Genomic DNA, 13,795 nt, shown 5'->3' with positions numbered 1-13,795 from the left:
GGAGGGTGAAGAGACCTTAACCCTAATTTTACTGCGCATGCTTGGACCATGTAAATGATTACCGGGAACTCATCCCCGTAAAACTGCCCTTTTAAGGAGATCTGATTAATATGTATGATTTTGCTGGGTATGAACTGATGTGTTGTGCTAACTTAGTGGAGCACTAGTGGCAGAGGGATCCCCAGCGCTGCCCAGCGCTGCAATAACAAATTCCTGCTTAATAGTCATCCCTACTATCAAGTCCTGAGACCGGCTTTTCATGGCAAGAGTAGCCAGATGTATTGCAGCACTGGGGATTTGATTCTCCCTTCCCCCCCCACCTCTCTACCCCTCTGTCCTGCTCGCTGACCCTGCCTTTTCTTGCTCCATCTCTCTGCAGGGCTTCTCGTCCCTGTTGTGTTTGATTTCTCTACCTCTCTGACCTTTTCTTTCGGCCTTTCATTCTCTGGTGGCACCTCAGTCTTCTCCCTTGTCTTCCTTTTCTCTTTCCAGTCCTCTGTCCTGCTCCCCATCCCTGTATGAAATAGGGGCGGGTGCAGGCTCTGTTCTCTTGGGACTGGCGGGGGAAAAAGCAGCCCTGGGCCGAGCGCTCTCCTGGGGTTCGTCGGGGGGTTTTGGGGCCGAGCCCGTGTGCGAGCGGGGGGAGTAGGGGCAGCCCCATCTGGCTCTCAGGTTCTGCTTGTGGGGCTGGGCAGCCTCTGCCGCTCCCGGCGCAGGTCGGGCAGCGGCGGCCCGGGGGGCTCCTGCGGCGCCGGGCGGGTGCCGGTGGCCGGAGTGGCGGGGAAGGGCCGCGGCTGCGGCGGGCGGGGGTTCCTGGAGGTGGCTGGGCCCGGCTCCCCGCGGGGGTGCTTGGGGCTGCGGGGGTTTGGGGTGCGGGCCCGGCACCCCCAACCAGTGCCGGAGAAAGCGAGCCGGAAGCAGCCGTGATAAAGCGATGCCCTGCCTGTGCTGGTGCGGCCCTGCAGAGGTGTGGGGCCAGGCCCTCTGCAGTGCCCAAGCGCTCCCCAAAAGTGCATGTGTGGCCCTGGGGGTGCAGGGCTGTGGGGTGGCTCCGCTCCCCCCACCCCGCAGCATCACGCATGGGGACCGCAAAGGGGTCGGAAAGCAGAGAGGGTGAGCTGGTTTGGGGCCTGAAAATGGAGAGCAGGTCTTGTGTTCGCGGGGCTTGAAAAGAGGCTGAGGTGGCTGACTTTGGGGCTGAGAAACAGCTTGAGTCGTGCGTTTTCAGGACCTGCCAGAGGGGACCGAGCGGTACGTTTTTGGGCTGAGGAGCAGAGGTGAAGTGCTGCATTTGTGGGACTCGAGAACAGGCTGAGCAGGTGGGTTTGTGGGCTCAGAAATGGGAGCTGGTTTGGGGGCCCAAAGCAGAAGCCAGTTTGGCTGTTTGCGCAGGGCGGGGGGAGGGCATTGGGGGCTGCGGGGGAAAGCAGAGGGTGGGCAGGACCCTCCCTGGAGGGTGGGGGTCTGGTCGCGTCGGAGCCCAGAGTTCGGGAGGCCGGCATGCCCCGGGCCAGCCTCACGGTCTGAGGTGGCCTCTGGGGGGGGAAGGGTGCTTTTCAGACCCCGCACGCCCTCTTGGAGCCCAGCTCTTCTTTGTACGCTGCTGAGAATAGTTCTTAAGTACTTAATCGTACAAACTAATGAATCGGTATTTCCACAGCGTACAGCTGTGATGTTTAATAGTCATATTCCAGTTCTGACAGCGACCGCTTTCCGACCTTGTCGAAAGCCCAGACTGTGGCAAATAGCTGGAGCTCGTAAGGAGAAGGAGCTGAAATCCAGCGGAGCTTCGGTGCGGAGCTGGAGCTTCGGTTAGCCAGAGCTGTAGCGAGGAGGAGCTGGAAGGAGATGGGGTGTCTGCTGTCTGGAGCGTGCGTTAGCCAGAGGCAACGTTAGCTGAGCGGGGGCGGCCACGAGCAGGAGCGTCTATTCGCTGGAGCATCCGTCGGCCGGACTGCGCTCCCAGCGGGGCTGCAGAGCGGCCGGGCGCAGGCCGGGCTGTCCCCAGCAAGCGGCTCTGAGCAGCAGGGAGGCGAGCGGTCCTTCTGCCAGCGGGGAGCCTGGCCTCTTCCCTCGGGGATTAAATCCACGCCCTGCGCCCCTCCCTGCGTGGAGGGTGTCTCCCGGTCCCGTTCCTGCGGTGGGGGAGAGGTGGGGTGCCCCGGCTCTCCTGGGGCAGCCCCGCTGCGAGGGGCGCGGGCGCAGGCGGCAGCGGGAGGCAGCGGTGTCTCCCGGTACCTGGCAAAGGGGAGAGGGGCCGGTCGGTTGGAGCTCCCGAGGTGCACGGCCTGGCCCCGCAGGGCCCCTCTGGCAGAACCCTCCCCTGTGTTTTCCCCGTCGGCTGGGTGTGACAAACAGGATCATTTTTTGCCTCCTCTTTTCCCAGTGTCACCTTCGGCGTCACGTGCAGAAAATCCTGTGTGGTCGGTCCCGCTTGCCGCTCAGGGAATCGCGCGTATGGGGCCGGGGGAGCGGGGAGAAACCTTTGCGAGTTCAGGGACGCTACAGATGCTCCGCCTGAAACCCACAGAAAAGGCAAATCTGCTGCCAGTGCAGAAAAGGTGATGAAGACTTGCGGGTAACAGAGCATGCCTCGTTCCTGGGTTGGTCCCTTGGCAGTTCCGAAGGTTCTCCTTTCGGGTAAAAGAATGAACTTTCATCTCGGATAAATGAAGAGCTGCCTGTTACCTTCTTCAGGGTCAAGTGTTTCTCTTCTGTTTGTTCAGACTGACTTTATGGGCAAGTTGGCAAGAGCCTTTTCTTTTTATATGCACAACTACACTGTTAGTGAACTATGGTGTCAGTAGAGTTAATTTTGGAGCACCTAGATGCCAGTAGAAATAGAATGAGTGAAATGTGATGGAAACTGACATTTCAACTTGATTTTTATTCCATTTTTTTGTTTTTTCATTAGAGTGTTGATGGCATGCTGTGCTGTGGGTCAATCCGCATTCTCTTCCGTGGAGCCTTCAGTCTAGGACTTTAAAAAAAAAAAAAAAAGTTTGTCCTTCCAAAAAAGGACTAGTCATTCCTAGGCTTGAGGTGTAGACTTGGAGGGTCTCTGAAGTCCGTGATCAGGATTACAGCGTTGCTGCTCTTTGTCTTCACTTTCGTTAATTTCCCCACTGCTCGGTGGTGGTTGGGAGCCCCGAGTTGTCATTTTTTTTTTTCCGTCTCTAACACATTTTTTTTCCCCCAAGGAGACGCTGCGTTTAAAAGGGAATGAGTGTCCTGGTTTCGTCTGGGATAGAGCTAATTTTCTTCCTAGTAGCTGGTATAGTGCTGTGTTTTGGGTTTTAGGATGAGAATAATGTTGATAACACAGTGATGTTCTAGTTGTTGCTAAGAAATGCTTCCACTGGTCAAGGACTTTTGAGCTTCCCACGCTCTGCCGGGCGCACGAGCAACTGGGAGGGGACACGGCCAAAAGAGTTGATGGAAGCTGGCCAAAGGGCTATTCCGTACCATCTGGCGTCACGCTCAGTATGGAGACTGGGGGGAGTTGGCCGGGGGATAGGGATCGCTGCTGGGGGAGTGGCTGGGCATCGGTCGGCGGGTGGTGAGGGCTTGCATCCCTTGTTTTTTCCTGGGTTTTGTTCCTCTCTTGCTCTCTTGTTGTTTTCCTTCTCATGATAATTCATTCTTCTTCTTATTTTGTTCCAATGATTCAACTCTTCTTATCTGAGGCCACGAGTTTTCTGACTTTTGCTCCTTGGCTTCTTTCCCCCATCCCCCTGGGGGGGGAGGGTGAGCCAGCTGCTGGGTGGCACTTAATTGCCGACTGGGGCTAAACCACAACAGTTAGTTTCCTCCCAAACGTGTCCGTCGATACACTCGAGTGATGATTATTAAAACCACCAAAATGGCACCCGTCTTACAGATCTGGACTCCTTCTGAACACGTATCCATCGCACGCAAATGTCATTGGGCTACAGATCATCTGCACTTCACGCTTTGACAAGACGGCGTGCTGAGACAGGGATGAGCTCTGAAAGAAAAAAGGTACAAGGTCACGGGGTTTTTGGTCTGTTTGTTTGTGGGGGGCGCGTGTGTGTGGTTTAAAAAGAAGAGTGCGACGTTGAGTGGCGGCAGCCTGCAGAGCTCTCTTGCTGCCTGAGCTCTCCTTTTCTTCTCTCTCACTCCTCTTTCATGACTGTAATTGGAATTTGGACAACGGTAGAAGAGCAGGTAAGTTACTTGCCTGTGTAGACGTGCTGGTAATCCCAGGAAGGTCAATGCTTGAAGCCGTAGTGAATAACTTGGCCGCAAGTAGAATTTCCGAAGGAAGAAAAACAAGGGGAAGCAAATAGCAAGTTACCGAGCAATTTGCGTGGGTCCACCACATGGCAGTTTTATTGCCAAACGCTGCTGGGCAGTATGCTCCAAGCGGCTCTTTTTTTGGTAAACGTGAGTTTTCAGGAAGTTCAGGGTTGTGCGTGGCAAAACGTGTCCCTCTGTTTATGTATGCCGCTACGTAAATGTCCAGCGGCGGGGCTGTTGTTCCCTGCTCTCGATACTGCCACGGTAGTGCTGCGGTATTTAGACCCAAGAGAGGGCTTTAGGAAGGGAAGGAGAATGCCTGTTTCCTGTGAGGGCTACGAATGCTGACCCTTTTCTCTGCCGTTTTCCCGTGCACGCGATGAAGCGGTGTTATTTTTCTCCCTTGTTCCTGGTCTAAATAGTTCTGAAGCTGTCGCTGCTGTGGGATTGCAAGTGGTGTTTCTAGGTTTTTGTGGGGTTCTAGTTACGGATCGCTTCTCCTGTGGCGAAGTGTCAAGATACGGTTTTCGGTGTAAAGCTTCAGAAACTACATCCGCTGAAATCGGCGTAGGTGAAAGTGATGTTGCGCGTGCAGCTGTGCTCGCAGGGATGCTCGGCGGCTCCTCATCAAAACAGCGAGGGGCGTGTGGCCTTCCGGAGGGTTGTGCTCTGGGTCTGAGGGCGTGCCGTCTTCTTGCTGCGCTTTTTGCTGCGTCTTTTTGCTGCGCAAACCAAAGCTGCCCGTGAGTCAAAAAAAGGCACGGTTGTCTAAAAAGCGCACAAGCTCTAGCGGCCTGTATCGTCAACTGTTCCGAAGACGATGCAAAACACTTTTTCCTCCGCTCAGTTGTAGTCTTCACCAAGCTTCACCAAAACAGGAAGCTTTAGATTCCTACCCAGCTTTATGCTAAAGGGTTTTTTTTCCTCTCTCAGCAGAATGTCAGCTGCCACCATTTCGCCGCGGTCGCCCTTTCTTCTGCCAGGAAAGTGGAAGACGGACGGAAAGGATCCGTAGTGGTCTGCAAGTCCACGGTATGTCTACGATGTGTGCCTGCGTTTTTCCTAAGGTACTCGTAGCGGGGACTTGAAAGTTAAGGTGAAGAATGTGCCACCTCTCCTCCTGTAGTTTTGCTGTGAAGTATTTCAACACAAATACTACGGATAGAAAAAGGCGTGTTCTGGAGCGTGCCTACGCAAAGCTGACTTCCCTCCGTTTCTTTTCTCTTCCCGAAAGCGTAATCTTCTGTGCGCTTCCTAGGAAATGATACTGTGAAAATAATTTTGTACTAAAAGAGGAAAGAAACTGTTGGGAAGAGTTCAGGTGTTCAGAAGAAAGAGCCTTTGTTTTCCTGGGAAAAGCTTTCTGCTTTTTCAGTCAGTAAGGTTTTAAAATGTCTTGTAGCAGTACTTGAAAAGCCTTACTGCGATCCTAGCATCCGTACGAAAAGCCGTCAAGGTCAAAGAAGAGACGTGGACAAAACGGGACAAATGGGCGTCGCTTCCGCGTGTTTTCCAGGCTTTCCCAAGAAGCGTTAGCAGCCTTGTAAGTACCGCCAGTGATGTGGTTTTGGTGAGTTACTGCTTCAAGAAGGTCCTTTTTCCTGAAGCTACAGTGTGTAGTTTTTGACTTCAGTTGGAAAGAGATTTTCCCGACTGGCAATCCTTCTCATTCAAAGAAGTTGCATTTGATGAACTTCCCATCGGAGCGGCTGGACGTGTCAGTAGAAGTCATTAGCAACAAGACTTTTCACTCTCTTTACAAACACCCAAAAAAGTCAATTTCCTTCCAAGGACCCAAGCCCAGCACGTCTTCCAAAAGTTGATGGCATCGCTGGTCTTTGGTTCTCAGTTGTAACAGCCGAGATATGATCGAAAGGCGTTCCTCTGCATGCTTCAGTACAGCCAAAAGCATTAGCAAATCTGCCGGTCCCTTTTGGTAGCCTGATGTATTGCAGCACTGGGGATTTGATTTCTGCACCTCCCCCCCTCCTCCCCCCCCCCCAGTGAAACCGTCTGGGGGATCTCTTATCTCACTGACTTTTCTATCAAATGGAAACTTTAAAGAGAAGTTAAAACGGTGTCATTGACAAAGCGACTGGCACTGTTGAAACTGTAAGTGCCCAATAGCTGTGGCATGCAACTTAGGAGGTGTATTTCAGCAGTGAGGTATTTGTTCTCCATGTTTCAAGAGAGAGGCAACTGAACGTTATGGGGTTTTTCCCCGGTATTTTGACGGCGTGCTCGGCAGTACTTTATTTCTGCCCCTCTTTCCATGGTGCGTTTCCCTGGCGCTTCAGTAGCGTCTCTCTTGGGCAGCGCAGCTGGGCAGATGTCCCTCCTAGTGACATAGCGCACAACCCCCCCCGGTCACATAATAACCGTGCGTTTTGGAGAGAGATGATTTAACGGTATCCCAGCTGTGCAAGTTAAATGAATGCAAAAGGAAACTCAAATGCTTTTCTAGTGTAAGTCTTGTTGTTGGATGTATATAAACATACGCCCACCTTTTTAGTGTAGAGTGAATTACTGAGATGTGTTCTTTATTTTCCATGTTACTCTCTAAAGGTTTACACTTCCCTTTCAGCTTTCTTGACCGAGCGAGCAAGACGTGCAGCAGCAGCAGCGCGAGGGCCGTAGCCGTTGTGGTGGATCCGTAAGCGTAGATTCTGATGACGGTCCGGCCTTGTCCTGCAGCCTCACCGGGCTGTCTCCCTGCAGCAGTGCTGGAAGGAAGGGATGAGACGTTTTCCAAGAGCAGCAAGAGCGTTTGCTTTTAGGTGAAGAAGGTGTTGAAAATCCTACCACTTGGTCTCAATAGGGATTTGAAGCGTTGCAGTCAGTGTAGCTGTTAAAGCGTGCGCTGTATCTGGAGCGGACCCGTTTCCCTAGAATCCTGCTTTAGCTCAGCTCCTCTCCTATCCCTTATTCCGACTGAATCCCTGTACTTTCTGCTGTGGTGTTTTTTTTCATGTGCTGAAAGGGAATGTGGGGTTTTTGTTTTTCAGCGGTCTTGCTGTAAGCGTCTGGTGGTGCTCCCTAGATCCCGCCGGCCAGGTTTCCCTGCGGGTGGTGAAGCATGCTGAGGGTCAGGGGCCAGCCCTGTGGCTGGAGGCTCCTGGCTCTGTGTGCGGTGGGTGCCCCGCAGGTGGTGGGGAGAGCCCGGGGCCGAGAGGGACCGGGGCCGTTTGTTGCCCTGGGGAGCCCGTCGCAGTGCGGGAAGGGAGGGGAAGATGGCGGAGCAGAGGCCGAGCGAGAGACGTGGCACCGTCCTCGGGCACGCTCCCCTATGGCGTGGGGCGGCTGCCAGGCTGCGGGACAGGGCCTGGGGGGGCTGCAAGCATTTGGGGGGCTGCCCCCCCCTTTATTTTTCTAGCGGAGCTCCCCTTTTTTGGTGGGGCATGTACATATGTAAATGGCCTGACGAAAGTAAGGAGCTGGCAGTTGGGGCAGATTCTCTTGTTTTGTTTGTCTTTTGGGTGTGACGAAGAAGGGGGGAGGCTGGGGAGTGATGCTGTCTATTGGGGCACCCCGATGTCACTGGGGCGGACGATGGTGATGTGGCAGAGGAGCAGGGTGAGTGGGGGGATGGGGGGGTCACGGGACAGTTCACCCCCCCGAAAGGGGGGTGACAGCCCCCAAATGCCTGAGAATTGGTGGGGGAGGGATTAAATAATGAAAACCTGTAAATATGGGTGTGAGGCATGGAAGTAGAGAAAAATCTCTCCTTTTTATGTATATTGAAAAATTTTATGTATATATACGTCAAAAGATTTGACAAGAAAGCCCTCTGTCTACTCTCTTATAGAAAGGATGGTAGAATCTGAAAAAAATCTAAATCGAGGTATAGAGGGTTATAAAATAGAAAAAGAACTCATATATATGACTACAAAAAGGAGTTTAAAAGTGCATAAAAAGAGGATGTAGATGAAGAAATTTTAAATGGCAACAAGACAGAGCGAGCTCTCCCCAGCTGCAGTGCCGACTTCTGTCCACACAGAGGCAGCAGCGAGCACAAAAAAAAAAAACCCAACCTGCTATCGCGCATGCGCGGCTCCCCAGCTGCAGTACCGCCGTTGTTCCCCTGGGCGGCAGTAGAGAGCACGGGAAAATGCGGCACCGCGCATGCGCCGGGCCGCAGCAGCAGTACCGACATTTGTCCACGGGGCGGCAGGAGCGAGCACAACGAAAAAGCGGCACTGCGCATGCGCGACTGCTAGCTGCAGTACCGACGTGTGTCCGCACGGCGGCAGCAGCGAGCTCGGGAAAATGCACCACCGCGCATGCGCGGCTCCGCAGCTGCAGTACTGCATCTTGTCCACCCGGAGGCAGCAGCGAGCAGCAAAAAAAATTGCGCCACTGCGCATGAGCGGCTCCCCAGCTGCAGTATCGACTTTTGTGCACACGGGGGCAGCAGCGAGTACCAAGAAATTGCACCACTGCGCATGCGCGGCTCCCAGGCTGCAGTAACCGACTGCTGTCCACCGGGCGGCAGCAGCGAGCACTCGAAAGTCCGCCGCTGCGCATGCGCGGCTCCCCAGCTGCAGTACCGACCTTTGTCCACCGGGCGGCAGCAGCGAGCACCAAAAAAATCGCCCCACCGCGCATGCGCGCCTCCCCAGCTGCAGTACCGACGTTGATCCACTGAACGGCAGCAGCGAGCAGTTGAAAATGCACCACCGCGCATGCGCGGCTCCCCCCCTGAGGTACTGACGTTTGGTCGTCGGGAGGGTCGGAAGCCGCAACTGCAGCTCGGCACCGCGCATGCGTGTGCGCGCACCAGCGGATCAGCCATCCCGGAGGGAAGTCCTCGCGGCCGGCTCTGCTCTCGCACGCTGCCGGTCATCAGCAAGTAAAAATTCTGGGCTTGGCTTTGGCATTGTGCTGTAAGGGAAAGCTCTGGGTCGGGATGTCACTTGCTTACTTGCTGTGGAATGGTCGTGTTTTTCAGCAATCATTCCGAATAGAACGGGTTGGGTGGGGCAGGGCAGAGTAAGGGTCTTTGCAGGGACCTGGGAAGTAAAGTCTTGAACGTAGAAAAGCTTAAAGCATTTGCTGGACAGGAGGTTTCTCTGTACCCACTACATCCGTTGCTTATTAGCAGTGGCTGATGTTTGTAAGAGTACCCTGTGGAAGCGTGAACGTTCATTACTGAACTAAAACTGCTTTGGTTCTGTGTAGAAAGCAGAGGAACTACAAAACAACATATTCTCCAACCCCCCTTTATTTTTTTTGGTTAAACGTACCGTGTTTGCAGGGCCTTAGCTTTCTATTGCCAGACTGGGCAAAGCTTCCCAAGCTCTGTTCCCCACAGTCACCAAAAGTCTCCCATAGTTGCCGGGATGGTGAGTTAGTTTTGGGCTTCTAGCCCTCTGTTCCGCCATTGTTTTAGTCAGATCCTGAATGCCGCTCAGTTCAAGACTCACGAGAATTGCTTAACGCTTGCATTTGGAATCATGCTTCAAACAATGTATTTTCAACAAAATTTTTTTTTGACACTAGTCAATGAACTCCTGTAATACTGGAGCAAAATGACATTTTTAGTGGTTGTTGAATCACAGAGTGATAACATCGGCATCCCTGTTTGAGCCCTTACCGCAACCGTTGCAATGTTTGTTTACAGACTGCTCGGTTCTTTTGTAAAGGTGCGTAGCTGTGGGAGGTGCGTTATTCCGAAGGTGCTACGGCGCCGATGCTCTGGCTGTTGGCAGGAATGGGCAAAGCGGAAGGCTCTGTGGCTAGGGGAGAACGGCGTGGACCTGCGACCGCTCTCTCTGTTGCTCCGGAATTTCGACGGCTGGGTCGGGCTGCTAAATCGATGGAACGACTGGAAGACATTTCAGAAAAGTGAGTACTCTACTTCCCTTTATCTTTTAAAGTCGTCGTCTTTCTACAGACACCTGTCCACGGCTTAGATATTTGATTTGCGTGAAACAGACCCGGAATTTTGCTTGAAGTAGTGTTCTGATTTGCTGAAATTCCCTGTAGGCAGAGAGCAAGAATTACAAAGGTTGCTTGGTGGTTGAAGATCTCAGTGAAAGCTAACTTGCCAGAATGAGTAGGAAGCAGCCTGAATTCCAACAGAGATACCGTCTAAAAGGTCCTTTTCTTGACAGGAAAAGAGCTTCGCGAAACGTCGGCACTGTTTGCCGGGGGGCCTCCGACATACTTGTTCAGTCATCGTGGGCTTTGTGCGATTCCCGCAGGCACAATCTTGAACAAATTTTGTACGGCAGCCGGTATCTTGGCTTACTTTCTATCTCGCGCTTGGTCGCTTGCGCCTGCTAAAAACTTAATGGAGTGTCAAATGAACCCACAGGAAAACGTCCTCAACTCGTGCTGGTAGGGCAAGCCCGCTGTAGTTGATAAAATGGGAAAATAGCACGCTGTTTTGAAAAATTTGCCTTGCGAGGACAAGGGCTGTCTCCTGGCAGGCAAGTGAATTCTGTGACTGATTCCACCGCTCCGCCCGGGCACTTGAAGGAGGCAGTCCCTAAGGCAATGCAATCTAAAATGGGGGTCATTTGGGGTTTTTTAATCATTTTTGAGGGATGTGAGGCTCGTGTGGGTGTTTAGCTTGTCCTGTTCTTTCTGTTCCTAATTCCGATCCCGCTGACTGGCGTCAAAGAACGGTCGTGTTGTAGTCTAACAGCGTCGTCTACCAGGAGCTGGTGGAAGGCCAGGGCTTAGGTAAAGCCGATAAGGAGGATGCAGGCTGGAAAGCGGAACGTCTAAACGAGAATTACTGTCCTTGGGAGAGAAGCACATCCTGAAGAAATAGGTAAGCTAATTAAAATGTTTTGGGAACCATCCGAAACAACTCGTAGGAACGTGATAAGAAGCACCCTCCCGCAAACTATCCTCGTTATAATCCTAAAAGCCACACCCCTCGAGCTGGAGAGCCCGGCCCAAGCAGAGAGCCCTCACCGCTCAGCGTGCGCAGCGTGTTAAAGCAGCGCTGTAGCTTTAAGTTGAAATAAGAGAAATGTAGACCGATAGAAAACTGCTTTGTGTGATTACTTATGCATATGCATAGCTAGACTGGATAAATACTGTACTTGTATGACCGAACTCTGTGCTAACTTTGTGGAGCTACTGCCTAGCGCCCATCTCTGCGCAGACATGAAATAAACATACCTCTGCCCTGTGTGTATATTGGCGTCTCGCACACCGGGCAAACGACCTCACGCTTGTGGGATAACGGTTTTGGCACCCCAGAGGGGACCGAGCCGACAGCCTCGCCCGGTTCGTCTTGCCGCGTCCGACGGGGAGAAGAGGCCTGAGCGGACTCCGGCGCGCACCGACCTGTCGACCGGGGACTCCTTCAGCTCCTCTCCTGCGGTCGGGCGGTCAGCGACACAACGGTGCAATGCTAGTGAAAAGAGGTATTTTTGGGGGATAGGAGAAAAGGGGGGTAGGGGCAAGATCTCTCGGGAAGCAGGCACCCTCTGTTCTGTTCTGGGCTCTGCATAAGACGCACCAGGAAAGATAGGTGGCAGTAGGATAGTTCTGTTTGTTTCTACACGCCGTCCTGTTCAACAGAGGGAGACGTCCCTCGTTCTGGTTTGTGTAGAAATGCTGGGTTTTTCGGTACCGCTATGGGCGCTGCTGCTTCCCAGGAGGCACCCCTTTGCTCTCCTCTAGGATGCATCCTGAAGCATTGCAATAAATTTGGGGGAGATCCCACCACTAAGAATGGGCTAAAACGATATTGTAATCAACGGTGGCCACGATCTCGATTGGAAGATGGTGAAAATGGCCTGAGAATGGATCCTTGAGATATAACGCTATATCGGAATGAACGTTGTTTTGTCGGAGAACGGAAAATGGGATGAAATGCCTTATGTGGATATGTTTTTTCGTTAAGATGCGATTGGGATATTAAGAAGAAAGGTGGTTTAGTGGATTCTAAACATCAGGTTGGAATATATGCGTTAAAAGAGAAAAAGGGAAAACCTTGTTGTATTGAATGGGAAAATTCGGAAGAGGATATTCAGCTGTTGGTAGCTCCTCCAAAACAGCCGGAATCTGATAGCTCAAGCGATAATGGAGTTGTGAGTGCTGTCTCTAAAAGAACAAGGGGACAGAAACCGATAGTTCAAGCTCCCCTCAGCCAGGCTCTAGGGCCTGAAGGAAGAGCGGTATCCGTACACGTACCTTTTACTGCTTCTGATTTATTAAACTGCAACGGGCAGTCAGGTCCTATCGAAACAATCCAGAGGGAATGTATAGTACTGTTAATCACGACTCATAATCCTAACTGGGGAGATGTACAGGCTCTCCTAGAATATTTGTTTACCCCTGAGGAGAGGAGAACAATTTTAGAGAAGGCTAGAGAGGGACTGGTCCAACAATGTGTGTGTGTGTGTGTGGGGTGCCTAATACCATTATGTACCTCCCGAAAGAGGATCTGGAGTGGGATCCAAACACAAGCGTGAGGGATTACAGAGGGTAAAGGAATATCCAAAGTTAAGTGCGTATGGGATTCAACATGGAGTGCAAAGGCTAAGAATTTATCTAAACTATCTGAAGTAAGGCAGGGGGATAAGGAAACCCCGTCAGCCTTCTCTGAGAGATTGTGTGAAGTAGCTCGAAAATGGACAGATCTCGATCCGGAAGATGATAGCAATTTACAGTTATTGAAGACGCTGTTTGTTGGTCAAGCGGCAGCAGATATAAGAAAGAGATTACAAAAGGTAGAGGGCGAGGATGGCGTGACAATCTCGCGGTTCTCGTCAATCGCATATAAGGTACGTAATAGTCGGGAGGAAACAGAGGAGAAGGAGAAGCGGGGACGAGTAACGCCGCAAGCTTCTTTGTTGGCTGCCTTGACAGAAGACCGAGAAAAAGGGAGAGAAAATAGACGAGGTGAATTTTGTGGGCGAGGAAGGGGCCGTAAAAATAATAGTAGAAATGGTTATGACATTCCCCTGGGAATGAATCGGCGTGCAAATCGTAAGCGAGAGGGCCGTTGGAAAAAAGATTGTCCGCGCCGTCTGAGTCATCTCGGGAAAGAGAGACAGAAGAAGCCGTTGGAGTCGTGACGGAGATTGGGTTGGACTGAAGGGGGCCGGAGGAATCTATGAAAGTTTCCCCAGACGATCCTCTGGTTCCAGTCAAGCTGGGGAATGAAAGACTAGATTTTTTTAATTGATAGTGTAGCCACACATGCTGTAGTAAGTAGTTGTAGGGGACCCCTTAAGCAGAACTAAAATAAGCGTTGTTGGTGCAACAGGGAAAAAGACTTGAAGGCTGTTTTTACAAGCTATGGAATGTTCCACTGGAAATACTAAATGAACTCATGAATTCCTTTCTATGCCAGCATGCCCCCTACCATTGCTTGGGTGGGATTTACTTGTAAGCTGAATGCACAACTAAGTTCTTCTGAAGACTCTGTTCAGTTGACTCTGTTCAGCCCGCAGGGGACGTCGCCTGTTTGTGGCGGACGCCAGCCCGCAGGGGACGTTGCCCGTTTGTGGCGGATGCCAGCCCGAACGGGACCTCGCCTGTTTGGGGCACACCGATGGCGGGCGCTGTC

General features: G+C 52.2%; 2 long non-coding RNA genes across 3 annotated transcripts; both read left to right on the top strand.

Annotated features, from left to right (window-relative positions):
• The first annotated feature begins 1,142 nt into the window (after window positions 1-1,142).
• LOC140645317 (uncharacterized) lies at window positions 1,143-5,250 on the top strand. Of its 2 annotated transcripts, none has more exons than XR_012039971.1 (3): window positions 1,143-1,319; window positions 3,881-4,002; window positions 5,194-5,250. It is a non-coding gene; the product is annotated as an uncharacterized lncRNA (long non-coding RNA). The 2 variants fall into 2 exon arrangements; XR_012039972.1 differs by lacking the exon at window positions 1,143-1,319 and adding an exon at window positions 2,779-3,274.
• Window positions 5,251-5,252: 2 nt separating this feature from the next.
• LOC140645316 (uncharacterized) lies at window positions 5,253-7,204 on the top strand. Its single transcript, XR_012039970.1, has 3 exons — window positions 5,253-5,292; window positions 5,663-5,803; window positions 6,845-7,204. It is a non-coding gene; the product is annotated as an uncharacterized lncRNA (long non-coding RNA).
• Window positions 7,205-13,795: the final 6,591 nt, after the last annotated feature.

The sequence above is a fragment of the Ciconia boyciana genome, chromosome 32 (genome assembly GCF_034638445.1).
Source record: "Ciconia boyciana chromosome 32, ASM3463844v1, whole genome shotgun sequence".
Taxonomy (NCBI): domain Eukaryota; kingdom Metazoa; phylum Chordata; class Aves; order Ciconiiformes; family Ciconiidae; genus Ciconia; species Ciconia boyciana.
The sequence above is the reverse complement of the archived record's forward strand: the minus strand, read 5'-3'. Positions and strand labels throughout refer to the sequence as shown.